Raw genomic sequence first — 18,040 nt, 5'->3', positions numbered from 1 at the left:
TGCACACTTGGCCAGTGTCGTAGACTGTGGCCTAAACCTTGCATTCTGAGAGCTCCGTGTTGAGCTGTAGTGAGCCGGCGATGGGTTGAGGTGATAATGGTTTCTGTGCGTTTCGTGCCCCTAATCCTAATCCTCATATCCTAATAATATTATAAATGTGAAAGTGTGGATGTTTGGATGTTTGGATGTTTGTTACTCAATCACGCAAAAAGGCTGAACGGATTTGGATGAAATTTGGAATGGAGATAGATTATACCCTAGATTAACACAGGCTACTTTTTGTCCCGGAAAATCAATGAGTTCCCGCGGGATTTTGAAAAACGTAAAGCCACGCGGACGAAGTCGTGGGCATTAGCTAGTCTATGTATATTATTACTCATGCTTGATATATATATATCTGTATGATCTATGCTTTAATGTTTAAGTCGTGTCAATCAATGACATAGATGAAGAGTAAGAGCTAGCGTGCACTGCAATTTTCCTTACGTTTCTTCTCTACAAAATCTGTGAACTATAATAGAAGTAATTAATTTCGCATCCGATTTAAATTTAAAAATTTAAAGCATATATGATATAGATATAGGTATTATTCTTCGTCTTTAGTGATGGTAATATATTCAGCGCCATCTATGAAAATTTTCTCGAACGTTGCCTGGAAACCTTCTCATTGGGATAGCGCCTGATGTCAAAAATAAATTATTTTTTAGGAATTATTAAATAGAGTGTCTTCCATGACTCGTAAAATCCACGTCTACTGTTAGTTTTAAGGTAGCTCAGTTCGGTGCTTTCTCCATACAAACGTAGGAGGGAAAATACAACAATATTCGATATTGTACGCACAAAACTAAGAATTATATCGATTCATCTCGTCATTATCTAGGTTTATTGATATATAAAACATTGAAAAAAATATTGATTTAAAAGTTACGAGGCTGAAAAGATTCCTATTTTAACACTAAATTAATGACAACTTTGGGCGTAAATAAATAAGATTAGGGATATGAAAATTCTAAAAGAATTTATCATTAGACGTTGTTTATTTATTCATTAGTTGAAATAACTTTACGTTGCAAACATAAATTCAGCAGTTTTTTCTCAAAAATACTTTTCCTAAACCCTTTTCGCGCGCTTGATTTCAGTGAAAATCATCGTGCCTCTCAACTTTCTCATACAATGTCAAGTGAAACGCAAACATGTTACCCACGTGTGCTGCCAATTTCGGTCGAGCGTCCTATGCGTCAAATGTTTATGACGTCACATCTATGTTTTTCATATAAGCTACTACCACAGTTTTATGATATATTTATGATTTATTTATTCATTTGCTTTCATGGTTACATGAAGCCCCGTTAGGGCATTGCAAAGTTAGGTACATTAACAATACATACATGCTAAATATATAATTATTATACAATTACATGCAAACTACGTGTTACATTATTTTATAATAGATTTTATCATGTAATTATATAGGGCATTCATTTTGAATCGAAATTATTTTTATTTATTGATCGCACTAATTAATTAAGTTTGTTATAATGTCAATTAGTTTCTTCTTTGTTAATAATTTAGTAATATTAAGTAGGTACAAGTATGTTAATATAAAATAGTTTCGATTATCAGTAAGAATGTCACTTTCACTGTCATTTACGATGTGCTACGCTACTACTAAGCGAGCGTTTTGACGTTTGATAAAAAGTTGCTGATTTGACTAGTAGGTAGTCATCGCCCCTATTATCGAGTTCGAGTAGTCCGATACGGGTTGCGCTCGCACTAAAGTACGGTTTCCGCGGTTCCGTGCCGTGTAGACAGTAGACTAATGACCAGATAATTGTAGGAGCGGCAGGTGCGCGGGCGCACGCCAGCCGCACACGCCAACTCGGTCAGATAGACGCGCGACGGTCAAATCAAAGGGCTCTTCACCGCACTCCGGAGCCAAAAGTATGGATCATTTTGGCAATTATTACGAGAAAGTCTATAAGATATCTTTTTTTATGATTGCCAATCTTTACTTGTATGTATAATACCGAACAGGTAACAGATTCAAGGCGAAACACTGAAAATTCCTGACTTGACTGATTCATCCGCTTACTTGTTAGGAGAATTTGAATATTCTACCTCTTTTTGTTTATTTCAGAGGCTAGGTTTCTTTACAACATATATTTTTAAAACGTACCTTCTTTATTTTACACACACATTTTGTGTTGGATTATGCCCCACTAGTTTCCAACTAGGCTTAGAACTTAGACGGGCATACTCCGACAAAAATGCATGTTGTTTATGTTCGTAAGTTCGATATTGGCATCACAAACTAAGCAAGCCCACTACCATCAACTGTATCGACACTTACTGCCAGATAAATTTGGAGTAAAAGGAACCATTTTAATCATAACCTTAGAATAACAACGCCTGATTATAAAACATCAACCATCATTTGGGGGTGAACTGCGGAGGAAGCTAGTATATCATAATGATAAGGCAAGTCGTCACACTGTCGCATATTTTATGAAGATCAAGGCTGAGGGTTGCGCACGCGACAGCTGCCAGATGAGCTTCCGTTTTCTTTCCTCATTTTTTATCTCTGAATGTTTATGTAAACTTATACACATATAAAACACAGACATAATAGTGCATCTAATCTAGCTGGCCAACAAAACTATGTAACTACACTTCTGATCAAAAATTGTTTCTACTTAGATAGGTAGGTACCTAGATGCAACTTTTTCGACTTTCGAGAGGAAAATTTACTTGCAATTGGTACTATTATTCAGCGCAGTTTAAGACGCTGACAGTTGCTTGTGATTATTGTAATTTGAAAGTCCCACGTGGACTGTTTTCCAACTTGTAAGCCCGTTGATCATTCACTGTATCGATAAGTATGTAAAAACACTTCCTAAAATGTTACTGACTACATAGTCGAAAGTCATCCACTTCATGCTACATAAGAACAAGCTGTTATAGCAAAAAGGAACTTTTTTCGAGACCACCTGGCTCGCACCCGCCATGGCCAAATACAAAAACTTGAAGAAAAAGCGTCATAATATTTGAATATTATACAAAAAAACAATTAAGGCTGCCGCGCATCACCTGTCGCTCGCACGAGATACACATTTGCATAGAGACAATTTCCTATCCTGTCCTCCATATATCATTATGCATTGAAATATTGTCCTCTACAATCGAAGACATCTTGGGGTTGCGTTAACAGCTAACAAGAAAAAAAAACGGGCAAGTGCGAGTCAGACTCGCGCACTAAGGTTTCCGTATTACAGCCGTATTATTTCGACACTTTGTACGATAAATCAAAAACTATTAAGATGCATTTAAAAAAAAAATGTTTCTTATGATACCCCACTTGGTATATTAATCTTACTTTGAAAGTTGTTCATAAACACATTTTAATTTTTTTGTGATATAACCACAAATTCACGGTTTTCAGATTTTTCCTCTTATGTGTGCTATTAGGTCTAAGGACCAAATTGCGACACCCAAACTGGGTATCCATAATACTTTATACATGCTTAATATGATGTAATGAGTTATGGAAATGCAATAAATAAAATTGAAAATTGAAAATTGAAAATAGACCTACCTACCTGCCAAATTTCATGATTCTAGGTCAACGGAAAGTACCCGATCAGTTTCTTTACAGACACGAGATACAGACAGATAGACAGACAAACAGACAGACAACGAAGTGATCCTATAAGTTTCTTTTTTTCTTTTGAGGTACGGAACCCTAAAAAGAAGGTTTTTGTTATGGTAATGACAAAAAACACTGATAAACTGAAAAAAAAAAATACTTTTTTTTTACATTACTCGCAACCTACTAATATTTTTTTACTCAAATTCAAATCTAAATAACTTGATTGCATGTAGGACAGCTTGCGCTCCTTTATGCTACGCTACGTTAATAATGTACCAACAGAAAGTGGGGGTAGGTACTTAGTTGATGAAATTAGCGATGCAAATAATAATGTATTTTTGTGTACCTATATTTACAAGGCGCATGTAAGATTTTTCAGTAGATTGGTCACGCTGTCCAATACACAAAAACTACAGTGTATTAACTATGTATTAGGTATTCCACTTTTTTTTAACGAAAATAATAAACTAGGCATTTATAAATTTTAGTCTACAGTAAGTCTGTACCTGTAAAGCCGGGTCTCCCGCACCATGTTACGAACAAAACAATTGTCTAGCTAACACGTTAGTAAAACATAATTAGCTTTCAGGCCGCCCACTGTGATTTTCGAGTATAGAACATTTTTGTTAGTAACATAATATATATTTTTAAAATGAGTTCCCACTTATTAGTGTCCTCTTTTTTTTCTCTCTATTGAGTTGTCCCTTGGGGCTTATCCATTTTGCATTCTTTCGGAAATAACATCCATATATATAGCTTTTTATTTTTATGCATATTAGAAAGAGCGTCCCAAATAAGGGGTTTCCCCGTATTAATTGTATAAAATATAAAGTATTCTCCTTATTCTAAACAATTAAACCGATAAACTAAATGAAAAACAAAAAAAAATACGAGATGTGTCTCTGGCAGTGATGTGGTTGTCTGGTGAGCACAAAGACGTAATGACTTATAATTGATAGGTGTACTTGGAGGATTCTTGTAGCCAGTAAAACTTCAGCCTTCTATATTAAAGACACTTTAATTTCTATTTCTATTAATAATTAGGATACACGACAAAAGCATGGTTGCACTTAGTGCAGACCACAGACAACGACTGACTTAGAAATTCTGAGTTGCCATAATACAGTTCAACACTCCTCCTCAACCCTGAATTTCTTCAATCTCATACTTCTACACACTATCTTAGTTTTCTGACATTTTTACCTAACTTTACTTTTACAACTTTCATAATCTATGACTTTTTATATCCTTCTGTTATTCTATACTTTTTAATCTTTGACAAAAATATTCTTTGACAATTAAGTTTTGACAATTTAATCTAAAAAACAACCAATAATGTAAACAAATAAAACGATATTTATTCTTTAAATTGAGTAATACTAATAACTATTAATATTTACTAACACTCTTCTATTCCCATACAGGTTCTAAAATAATTAAAAAGATTTTTGTGCAGCGGTTTAGTCAACACATCTGCAACTTGTTCTGAAGTGTTAATATACACCAATACAATAACATTCTGTTCTATTAAGTTTCTAATAAAATGATGCTTTATATCAATGTGTTTTACTCTTTTGCTATTTTCTCTATTTTTAGCTATGTGGATACAAGACTGGTTATCTTCAAAAATAATTATACTTTCACATTGAATTTCAAGATTATTCAAAAGTCCTTTAAACCACACTGATTCCCGTGCTATCATACTTAGAGCCATATATTCTGATTCGGCAGTTGAAAGAGAGACCGTTTTCTGTTTTTGAGTAGACCATTGTACAATATTTCCATATAACAGTAAACAGTAACCTGACACTGATTTTCTATCAACATCAGCTGCCCAGTCAGAATCACAATATCCCTCGGCTACATTCTTACATGGTTTATTCTTATACACTAATCCATAATTTGCCGTCTGCTTTAAGTATCTCAGAACTCTTTTCAGGTAGGTAAAATGTTTATCGGATGCATTGTTCTGATACCTACTAAAATAGCTCACCGCAAAAGACAAATCAGGCCTAGTACAAATAACTAAATATATCAAACACCCAATTAACTCACGGTAAGGCTGGGTACAAGTATAACTTTCTGGTTTTTCTAGTTTCAGTCCAACTTCACAAGGAGTAGCTACACTTTTACAGTCCTTCATGTTAAACTTTGTAAGAACTTTTTCTATATAACTTTTCTGATGAATTTTAATCATACCTTTAGAAAACTCTCTTTCTATTTCTATCCCTAAAAACTTATGAACTTGACCCAAACTAACCATTTCAAATTGTTTTTCTAGTTTAAACTTAAGGTCTTTAATTTTCTCTTCACATGCACTCATAATTAAAATGTCATCCACGTACAGAAACACATACACACTTATCTCACCATTTTCGTTTTGTAATAAGTATAAACAACTATCATAATCTGAGCACTTGAAGTTGTTTGCACACATAAACTCGTGGAATACTTTATTCCAACACCTTGGGCTTTGCTTCAAGCCATAAATTGACTTGTTAAGTTTGCACACTTTTTCACTATTATGCTGACCTGGTAGACTCATGTATATCTCCTCCTTAAGTATGCCATGGAGAAAAGCAGTTTTCACATCCAACTGTTCTATCTTTAGATTGTCATGATTTGCAATTACAAGCAATGACCTTAACGTTGTGAGTCTTCCAACAGGAGCATATGTTTCTTCATATTGTGAAGTCTGGAAACCTTTTGCCACTAACCTGGCTTTGTAGTTATTATCTGATTTCTTTCGAAATACCCATCGACTTTCTATGACTTCCTTATCCTTTGGTCTTTCTACCATAGTCCATGTTTGATGTTTCTCATGTGACTGCAATTCGCTATCCATTGCTTCTTTCCATCTGTCACTTTCTACGCTTTCCACTGCTTCTTGTAATGTCCTTGGTTCATCATTTATAAATTCTTGAGAAATGTATGCAGCATGGAATGTCTCATAGTCTTCTAACCATACTGGTCTTTTTCTTTGTCTCTGTTCCCTTTCTGTATCATTTATTTCTTGATAAGGTTCGGTAGATGTCTTTCCTGTACTTTTTTCCTCAGTACTACTTATTGATTGATCTTGCTGGCTCTTTTCTCTACAAGGCAATGGCAAGTTTGATGGTAAGTCATCTTCTTCTATGTATGTAAAAGTTTCCATGTTACTTCTTGGTTTTTCATTAAATATTACATCTCTACTTCTAATAATTTTCTTCAGCTCGGAATCCCAGAGTCTATATCCATTATCACAGTAGCCAACCATGTAATACTTCTTTGATTTCACATCAAACTTTCCATTTCTGTGCTCCTTGCCAATATGTACATATGCCTCAGTACCAAAGGCTTTTATTTTAGAATAATCTGGACTTCTACCATACCAAATCTCAGCAGGTATGACACCTCTGCTGGTTGGAATTCTGTTAATTATGTAGGTAGCACTGTATACCGCTTCTCCCCATAATTGTTTTTCCAAACTTGTGTCGGCTAATAAAGTTCTTGCCTTTTCTACAACAGTTCTGTTGAATCTTTCTGACTTCCCGTTTTGCTGGGGTGTGTAGCTTATTGTAAATTCAATTTTTATTCCCTTTTCTTCGCAATAGCTTTTAAATTCTATGTTGTCATATTCCTTCCCATTATCGCACCGAAATCTAGATATTTTCTTATCAAATTGGGTTTCTACCAAATTTACATATTTCTTGAAACACTGTAGCACCTCCGTTTTGCTTTCTAACAAATAGACTGTTGTAAAATGGCTGTAATCATCAACAAAACTTAAAATATATTTCTTGTTACCATATGTCGCTGGATTAATTGGACCGCACAAATCCGAATGAATAACTTCTAAAATTCTCTTACTTTTGTAATTATATTCTGCAAATGGCAATCTAGTCTGTCTTCCCTTTAAACAAGGTTCACATAATATTTCTTTATTTGAGTTTTCAAAAGATATTAGTTTTCTAGACTTCAATTTTTCTAACTTTCCTTTTGAAGCATGTCCAAGTTTTCTATGCCAATCATTCTGAGTTTCTGAAATGCTATAAGCTTTCTGTGCACATAATTCTTCATCTTTCAAATTTAGGGTTAATCTGTATAACTTATTTATTTTATTACCTTTTAGTATTGTTTTGTTATTCTTGTGAATAGTCAACCTATTATTTTCAAAGGTTATCCCAAATCCGGAGTTTTCAATTTTATTTACTGACAGCAGATTACACCGCAGGTCTGGCACAAACAGCACATTTTTCAATTTAACCTCCTTTGTATAAATAACACCTGACTCATATGCATTTAACACCTCACCGTCCTTGGCAATATTAATTTTAATAGGGGTCTCTAACTTCTCGATCCTACTAAAATATTCTCTTTTGTTAACCAGATGATCCGTAGCCCCAGAATCAACTATAAACTCTATTTTTCTGGAACTTTCCTGTGTTACTAATGCTTCTGAAGATGTCATAAAGGAAACCTCATCTTCTCTTTCCTTCTGAACAATATTAGCTGAGCCTTGTGCTTTTCTAAAACGGCATTGAGCCTTCCGGTGGCCCCGCTTCCCGCAATTATAACAGTTAAATGGGAAACTGCTGGTGCTGCTGCTTGGCGAATTATTAAATTTCTTATTATTCTGTTTCTTTCTTTGATTCAATATAAATGCATCACTCTCCTCTTGAGTTCCAAAACCTATTCTTTTAATTTCTTCATCTAATAATCTTTTCTTAATAAATTCTAACGTAATATCTGAACTATTTAAGGTTTCTATCCAATGATATTAGAAGAAAATAGGTAGATACGTTATACGCGGACCGCAAGTGGCACGTTAAAACTAAGCTAATTAGCAAACCTGAGCTCAGTCGCCCGCTGGCTTCGCGCTATCGATGACGTCGTTGATAGTAATGTGTATTTTGTTTTCGTCTCCCAAAACAACCGAAAATGCCGTCGTGTGTGATGAGATTCCGCACAAACTACACAAGCAAGGTTTCCAAAAGTCAAGGAATCACATTTCATTCGTAAGTAAAACTATTTCTTTTATATAATTCGTATTTTTCACTTATTTAACAATAACAAACTCGTGCACGTTCGTGTAAAATGCAACTCATTGCAATTTGTACCTTATGTCACATGCCATAAGTACGTATCAAGTTATCGTTGTACGTATTTTAAAGTTTCCGATCAAAGAATATAAAATAAACAGATAGGTCTCTTCTGAGTATTGACAATTCAAATAGTGTGCATATTTCCTGTTTTAGGGAAGGATAAATTAACTATGGTCTAACATCTTTTTACGGTCCACTGCTGGGTCTCTTCATACAATGAGGGAATTTTGGCTATGGGTATGTAGATTGTGTAATAGTAAATATTTTCAAAAATAAAAAATATTTTCATTTCACATTTTATTCCTTTACCTATCTTCCCGCGGCTTCGTCCGCGTAAAATTTAGTAATTTTATTTCGACTTCTTTTCCATGTATGGGAGCCCCCTTTATTTAATTTAATTTAATTTTTATTATTTTTATTATAGCGGCAATAGAAATACATTCTGTGAAAATTTCAACTGTCTACCTATTACGGCTTACGAGATACAGCCCGCTGACAGATGGACGTACAGACAGCGGAGGCTTAGTAATAGGGTCCCGTTGGCACCCCTTGGGCACGGAACCCTAAAAACGAGCGGAACCGCGGGAAAAAGCTAGTTCGTAATATATTAAATACCACAGTATAAGGTTTTTATTTTACTATACAACTACAGTGTAGGCATAAATCGGCATTAGCCGAAAAGACTTTACTGTTTTTTTTTCTTTGGAGTTTCTAGTTTACCGTCTCGTCCCGTCTCTTTTACGCTCGCATTATTAGGCATATATCCGTCCTTCTTCCACTCTTCTGTGCAGGACGAGGTAGTGCAAAATATAACCGTCTCTTTTTCGTGCGCAACTGAAGCTGAGGTTATCAGTTCACCGTCCTTTACTCTCTGTTGTGTGAGGTTAAAATACTATCTATGCGTTTATGTGTGTTGAGTCTTTCGGCGCTGACGCAGCGTGCCATTAATAAACATCGAATTTGATATAAGTAACCTATCTACCTATTTTTCTTCTAATATCATTGTTTCTATCGCCGTAACTACATATTGGAATGCCGGAGGCATAGCCAATAACATGTAGCAACAGACTTCACTCTCACTAGGTTGAGCGCCCGATTCTTTTAATTCTCTTACCAGTTTTTCAAAAACAATGAAATAGTTTTCAAGACCTTCCACTCCATCATATTTCTGGGTTAACAATCTTTTTCTTGTAATTAACTGTGACGCTATACCTTTCCTTGCAAAAGTATCATCAAGTTTCTTCAATAATTCTTTTGACGTTTTACACTCCTTGATTATTTCCAAATGAGTATCACTAATGCATTGGACCAGAATGTCCATGCATTTTCCTTCCTTCGTAGAATCCGGCTTTTCTTCTGATTCTGACGAAAATACGTAACTGTATAGATTTTGCGCTTGCAATACAATCTTTATTCTAAACAACCAGTTACTATAATTTGAGCCGGCAAATGGCGTGACGCCATACTTGTTCTTTTTGTCGTGTTCCTCCATTTCGCGGCGTGGCGTTCTTTTCTTTTCTTTTTTTTAATTTCTTCTGGCGTGACCTGGGTCCATAACCATGATAGGTGTACTTGGAGGATTCTTGTAGCCAGTAAAACTTCAGCCTTCTATATTAAAGACACTTTAATTTCTATTTCTATTAATAATTAGGATACACGACAAAAGCATGGTTGCACTTAGTGCAGACCACAGACAACGACTGACTTAGAAATTCTGAGTTGCCATAATACAGTTCAACAATAATGTATATAACACCGTTAAGTTAAGCGGTGCGTGCCCAGAATTGAACCCCCGTCCCCCGATCTCCGATTAGGAGGCGGACGTCCTAACCACTAGGCTATCACAGCTTTACGCACACAAACATAGACACGGGCATAGTCATCGTCTAATATAAACTAATCACACGGTGAAACAAATACACTCATCTGCCTATTGTCAAGGAACAATTCTGTTTTGAATTCTCCTACGCTCACTCATTTAATTACGTGAACTGTCTATTTTAAAACACGATATTCCATTAAAGTTCACACGTTGTCCATGGTCTATGATCATCGTGGCTGCAGTAAAACCAGCAAAGAAATATAATATAATATACCTACTGATTATTGACTTTTAAATTTTTTACACAATCGACTAGCTGCTAGTTGATTATGCAAAAAAATTAGTCGGACAAAAATTTAAAAAGTAAGTGCCGCATTACGGATGGCGTAGGCGCGTGCGCCGCGCTCGGCGTGCAATCGGTAGCGAGTAGCAACGCCGCGGGCGCGCGCGCTCGTGCTTTCCTCGCTCCAATTCCCAATGCTAATCGTTGCAAAACAAAACAATACACATTCAATACACTGCCATTCACACTATTGATCCTATCATAGGTGGTAGCAAAAATAATATTAGCAAATAAAAACAGTACCTACCTACACATTAACTCAATTCAAATCGTTGTAAAATAAACTTCGCTGGTAAAATCGCTGATATTACCGCCAGCATATCGGCTAGATCACATTATTGGTACATCTGAATTGGTAGAACTGAATTCCGAAAGGTCGGCGGTTCAAACCCCACCCGTTGCACTATTGTCGTACATAGGTACCTACTCACTACTTCTAGCACAAGCTTTACGCTTAATTGGAGGGGAAAGGGAAATATTAGTCATAATTTAACAAGGCTAATGTTCTTTTACATAAAAATAAAAATAAAACTTACATCCCGGACTGTATTTGTCCCGGAAAATCGGATTTAAAACAACCTAAATATATACGTGAATGAATTCACGGGTAACATCTATTTGGTACAGATAGTTTGCATCCGGAAAAGAATATTTTTATTCGAAAGATTTTAACGCCATAAAAACGGGATTTTTAATAACCTTAATCCACGCGGATGGAGTCCTCGTAGCTTCAGTTTTTTAGGAGCATCATCTACGTAAGTAAGTATTTATAACAAGGAGAAACTGACTGACTGACAAAATAATCATTCAGCTACGTACAGCTCAACTAGAAAGATTTTGCAGTGCCTACCTGCCTATTCACCCCGTAATTTACTTCACTGAATCGAAGCCGGGTGGATCAGCAACTTACTAGTGCTACCTTCTGTTTTGATTTGTTCTAAGACAATTGAAGCTGTGATGTCACCCGGGTCACAGCTGAAAATCAGCGCCCTGCATTTTATACTTGTTGGCGCATATGATGCAAGGCATTATGCTGAACTGTACACCCATTCGGACTGATGTCACACTGATGATGATGTGATCACTGATGTGATACCAAGAACGAATCTAAACGCATGTATAAAAGGACAAGGTGACTGACTGACTGACTGATCTATCAACGCATAGCTCGAACTACTAGACAGATCAGGGATAAATTTGGCATGCAGACTATGACGTAGACGGTAAAAAAGGATTTTTCAACATTTTACCCCTGGGTAAAATAGCGGTTTGGAATTTGTGTAGTCCACGCGGACAAAGACGCGGGGATAGGCTAGTAAATAATAAATTTTCTTTCTTTCTTACTACCAATTTGGTAAGAAACAGGATTCTGTAATAAGGGCACGAGCAAGGACTTTGAGCGATTGCGTGTCAAGAACGTTGCTCCGCGCATCCATGCCTTCGGGCTATTATTTACCAAGCTTCCCCTTTCAATCGATTTAGAGGAAATGAACTTATGGCAGTTTTGCTGTGTATTTAAACTGATAAATTACTAAATTTTGTTTCGCTCGCGGTATTGGTACGGTAGCTTACATTTTAGTAGCACGCAACCCTTCAACATAAATCAAGTTTAATTGCGAATGAACGATTAATTTCGTAAACCATATATGATTGATCGTAATTTTGTTTTCCGTTGAACACACGAGTCCATGACCGACCTACTGGCTGCCTACCTACTAGTAGGTACCTATATACCTTACTGACGCAGCGGTAGAGTGTAGACACCGGTGATGACCGGCGTAGGAGATTCCGGGCTCAACTCCCATCAGAGATATTTAGGACTTTGCAATTCACGGCAATCCGATTGCCGTGTTAGCCTAGTCACGCTAATATTATAGATAATATTACCGTGGCCTCGTGGTTAATACGTTTAACGGTGAAGGAAAACATTTTGTATTTAATATTCTCCTTACAGTAATTATCGATGACTTTAGACGTGCGTAACGTGGTGTAATAATATGTGACTCACCGAACTGTACCGATTCACTTTCACATCTCGTGCGCGTGTCTATATTCTAGTGTTCTTTAACCTTACAAGCGCTAAATAGTCCACTCGTACTACAGATGAAGTACGCGACAGGTCGAGATAGCAATCGAGGTAGGGAAGGCCCCGCACACCCGCACAGCCCCGTGCTAACTCGGTGCGAGATAGCGCGGGTGACGACGACGCCTCAACCCCGATTGCAATCTTGACCTGTCGCGTACTGTAATAAGATCAATGTAGGTTTTTCATATAATATGTAGGTACCTATAAAGATATAAATATCTACCTACACATCAATATCCAATATCCATATTACTGAAGTGTGTTTTTATCATAGACATAATAAAAAATCATGTGTGCCTTGATTTTTACATAATCATGAGTCATGAACCCATCACCGACTCACTACTGAGCATGTTTATCTCCTCTAAGAATGAGACGGATTAGCGCCGCGGTCTTCTCACTTCACACATCTTTGAAATTGAGAACATCGCGCACGAAGGGTTCCGTACCATTAGATATCTATAAAATCACATCTATAAAAACCTCGCGGGCTGCATATTATCTTGCTGTTTTCAAAATTGATTCAGGCCGCAAGAAAATACTTAGCGGGCCGCATGTTTGACATGGCTGATGTACAGTGTCGCTGGAGTAAAACTAAAACTACTTAATAAAAACAAAAGCAAACTAAAAAAAATATGACGGGCTTTACCGTAGTTAGGTTAGTAATTGCTAACCGTTTTACATCTTTACGAAACAACACAACACGAAAACTTTCAAAGATACAGCATAGCCCTGCGTTAGGTGAACGATGTATCGATTTTAAACCGAAGGCTCAATTTGTCGGCGCTACTAAATCATTGCACAAAAGAGCCGCCCGCTCTAATTCGATAGAATTCGATGTGTCCAAATTATGACGGCGCGGCTTAAGCCACTATGGATAGTGCGACCAAGCTTAATGAAGCTTTAGGAGTTAGGACACGCAACTAAAAAAATCAAACTTCTTACAAACAGGAAATGAAAATTGAATAAAAGTGCCAAATTTATAGGTTCTAGGTAGGTTGATTCTAGGCCAACGGGACGTACCCTATAGGTTTTGTTTTGATTCCATAGTCTTGACAAACACGACAGACGTCAGACAGACAAAGAAAAGATGCTATTAGAGTTCCTTTTTTCTCTGGACATATGGACCCTAAAGATAGAAACTGAATACAAAAATAGTAATTTGAGTTTTTTTTACGGTACATCCATCAATGAAAGAAATTGTAGGCATTGAGATTAACAGCAATGATAAAGAAACGAGAACAATTTGGTCCATAGAATTAGGATTAACTCTTGTAAAGCAGGGAGTAAAAATTCAAATTGCATAAAACAAACATAATAATACCTATCTATTTAATTTACTTAAGTCTACTTCTCGCGTCCATTTTGAGGATCGTGGCTCCCTCGAAATATCACGTTCTTCACGATGATGCGCCATTTTTCCCTGTTGGAGGCCGTACGGAAAGCATTGCAGAAGGGTGTGTCGACCGCTTCTCGTATCTGGTTGGGCCAACGTCTCAGGCTTCGTTTTATAGTAATGATAGATTTAAAAAATAAAATAAACCATACTGATTGAGTTGATCTTTTATTTGACTTTTAATTCAGGTTTCATTTACAAATAGGTATCATCAATATTATAGTTGAGTACTAAAGAAGTATTTTTATACTTAAGTACTATGTATATTTTACCACATTGATGGCCGAACCTTGGCTACCTGGCCATTTGCCTTCGGGACGTTCCGACTTATTCTGGTTGCCTGGTCGCACTAAAAAAGGTTGTTCCTTTTCTCTACGCTTATTTTTTGCTAAGTTAAAAAAAGTTTGCTCTGTATAAAAAGTTCGAAATTTCGCTAATCGTGTATTGAATTATTATAGCTAATGATTGCCGATAAAGGCTTGAAGTTTAAGGCTGTTCAGATTAAAACAAGATTTTTAGGTGAACGGTCGAAATATTAGAACTGAAGACTCCTTATTACTAGACCGTAATATCTGTTCATCAGTGTTTCGACTTTCGTACCCAGTACTTACCTAAGTAGTAGTATACACCTACCTAGTAGTATACCTACTTACATTATATTCTGATTTCTAAGCTACATCTTATAATAAGCCAACAGAAGAATTTCGAAACTTTTGTAAAATTGAGTCAAGTCTTCTCATCGTCAATTCCAATATGTACATGTAGTGTATATTCGTCCCTTCCTTACGTATAGTGATGAAACGCGGACAATGACAAACGGTCTCGTCCACAATTAATGTCGATCAGTGAGCTATGGAGAAGGATAGGTTGGGAATTTCCCTGAGAGGTAGAAGTCCAAGGTCACTGTCATAACCCAAATCATCAAGCCATGCTTCTCGATGGCCGTTGGGGTCGAAAAGTCCTTCCTAGACCTTAGAGTGGAAACCGCGTATAAGCGAGCGTATAGTGTGCGGCGCTCTCGTAACGTATTTAACGTATTTCATACGCCATGTAATATTATGTACGTAACATTGTCTTCGACATACCTAGTTCAAAATTATATAATTATGTTGTTACCTAATGACCACAGAAATACGGGAAGGGGTCCACACAGAAAGGGGAATGACTATCTGTTTGGAGTATATTACCGAAATTTTGATGATAATAACACGGCAGGCTCACACCATATGTCGGGTTTGTTAACTAATGCAGTATCCACTTCCCGTTAGCTACACTCTATACTGTACCTTTGTGAAACTGTTTACAATAACGGCATTTTACTTTGTAAAAATGCAATTTTTACATTTACATGAAATAATGTTTATTTTACTTCAGGAAAGCTGGTTAATGATTTGATTCAGTTTCGAAGGTAAACTGATGATTACGCACTGAACCCAAAGTTTTCGCTCAAAGAACGGCTAATTACATAATTAGTGCCTAACTATAGAAAAGATACGTTTCGTTCACTTCGAAACCTGGTATTCTATGTTTATTTGTTCAAAATCATGACGACCTAATTTCAAATTGTTATGAAAAAAATTAAGGCTTTTTAGTGGGAAAAACACATACCTGCTATAAAATAAGGATATGTACACACGCTAAAACATTATTTTTTTATCGAGGTGCAAGTAAGCTAAACAAAAGGTATAAAAACTCATAATAACCAACCTCTAATAATAACGTTTCACACATTCGGACAGGAAAGCTCATTAGCAAAGCCGCCTTACCAAATGTCGTTCGTAATGAGACGATTTGTGTTGACGCCATGTTGCGAATAAATATAGGCTAAATTGCTTATCGAGCCTCGTGGCGCCCACCTGCCTTTGTTGGCAACATAGATACCAAAATGGCCTACGGAACTTTTGGGGTTCAGTATGAGAAAACGCAATGTAAACCTTACACAAGAAACGAGAAAGGAACACACAAACAGAATGCGCGATAGAAACTGCACGCAGAATGTTAGAATTCACACGGATACATTATGCTGAGCTGGAATCTATTTCAGGAAGTACCACATACGGCAGAGTGCTGGCGCTTCCATTACTCTGAGCAAATGCTCGAATGGTGGAGGTGCCAGGCTAGCTCATACTTTAAAATCATTGTATTGTGTGGCACAATTTTTGCTTTTTAATTGCATTGTTATTTTTTTTAAACATGATTCCACATTTAAAACAGTCTTTTCCGACATTCACTCTTAAATTTTTACGGTAATTAAAAATTAGTGGCGAATAGTTTCGTGTACCTACTTATTACAAATTACCTATTATTTGAAAGCCGCGTTTTGAGTTTTGACAGCTTGTGTTGCACTAATATCGTACTCGATCCCAAATAGGTATTCACAGCATACCGACGCTTATAATAATATTATGGTGGGACAGCGCTATCTAATCATGGCTGAAAAATATTATCTACATTAATTTTTGGTAAAGAACCCAATGTCAGTTCTCAGTTATAGGTTGGAACACGTGCTAACCAACCGTGAATTTATATCATTAGGAAGGCCGAAGGATCATTGAATTATAATGTACGATGGGAAGGATCAAAAATTTTTGCCGAACCATCTGTTAGTTTCTGTAGAACTTTCTTTAATATCATTCGGATTTCGTATCTATCAACAAACTAATGTAGTTAAATAATTCAGACTTCAGTACGGATTCTGCAAAACCCTAGTACTTATTTTAAAACCAGTTTACATTTCTATTTATGGAAAAACTTTACGACGAGAACTATATAGACTTTTTATCGATATTGTAATTTTCAGTTAGATCGTAAGTAAAAGTTCTTTTAGAGAAGATAAGGACCAAAGCTCTTTAGTTATGGACATAATATGAACCTACTTACTAAAATCTGTTAGGTATCTATTTTAGACAACAATATACCCCAAAATAATTTCCTGTGTGCAATCTTTGGACGTATGCATTTCTGGAAAATTTCAGGAAATTCAAGATGCTGAGCAGAACTTTTCGTATTATAAATCAAACGATAATGCAAATTCATAATATTAGATTACCTACTTTGGTTTACCTGTTGCATAATCGTGATCTAAGAAGTTAATGAATGAACTCAATTTAGAGTATGGGAACCTACGCTGGCTACGCAAAAAAAAATTGGCAGTCATAATATTATGGTCAGTGAAGACTTTTGGTTATGTGGAAATAACATTGTTTTTTTTTTTGGATTTTCAAATTACTTATTAAAAATAAAAATTTCTTAATTTCTGAATTATCGATCTTGCTTGCATTACGATCTTGCTTAGATATGTTGCAGTAGGCATTTATCCCATTCCATGAAAATGCAAAACCCGGGTTTCGCAAGTAGGTATGATAATGTAATAGTGATACGTTTCATACACGACACGAAATTTCAATGCTCCTGAAAATGAAGTATGACATGAGATGATGAGATGATACCTACAGTCAAACGGACTAACATAAAAATATTTTTGTAGTAACTACGCACGAGGTCATCAACATGTTTTTACTAACTACTCAACGGATACCTAGAATTACGGGAATTAATTTTACTAACAATAATAATTGTTACAACATTAAATTGTATACTTACAACAATAAAAACAAAACATCTGGAATAGATTATTACCTAGGTAATAGGTTTGTAAGGTAA

At 36.1% G+C, this 18,040-nt stretch overlaps 1 protein-coding gene and 1 long non-coding RNA gene across 3 annotated transcripts in view; both read left to right on the top strand.

Moving 5' to 3' along the window:
* stet (stem cell tumor) overlaps window positions 1-18,040 on the top strand; it is a 156,882-nt gene that overhangs the window by 113,945 nt on the left and 24,897 nt on the right. The gene's annotated exons all lie outside the window — the stretch shown is intronic.
* LOC138403153 (uncharacterized) lies at window positions 8,393-9,036 on the top strand. The gene is made up of 2 exons (XR_011237442.1): window positions 8,393-8,643; window positions 8,884-9,036. It is a non-coding gene; the product is annotated as an uncharacterized lncRNA (long non-coding RNA).

The sequence above is a fragment of the Maniola hyperantus genome, chromosome 13 (assembly GCF_902806685.2).
Source record: "Maniola hyperantus chromosome 13, iAphHyp1.2, whole genome shotgun sequence".
Classification (NCBI taxonomy): domain Eukaryota; kingdom Metazoa; phylum Arthropoda; class Insecta; order Lepidoptera; family Nymphalidae; genus Maniola; species Maniola hyperantus.
The sequence above is the reverse complement of the archived record's forward strand: the minus strand, read 5'-3'. Positions and strand labels throughout refer to the sequence as shown.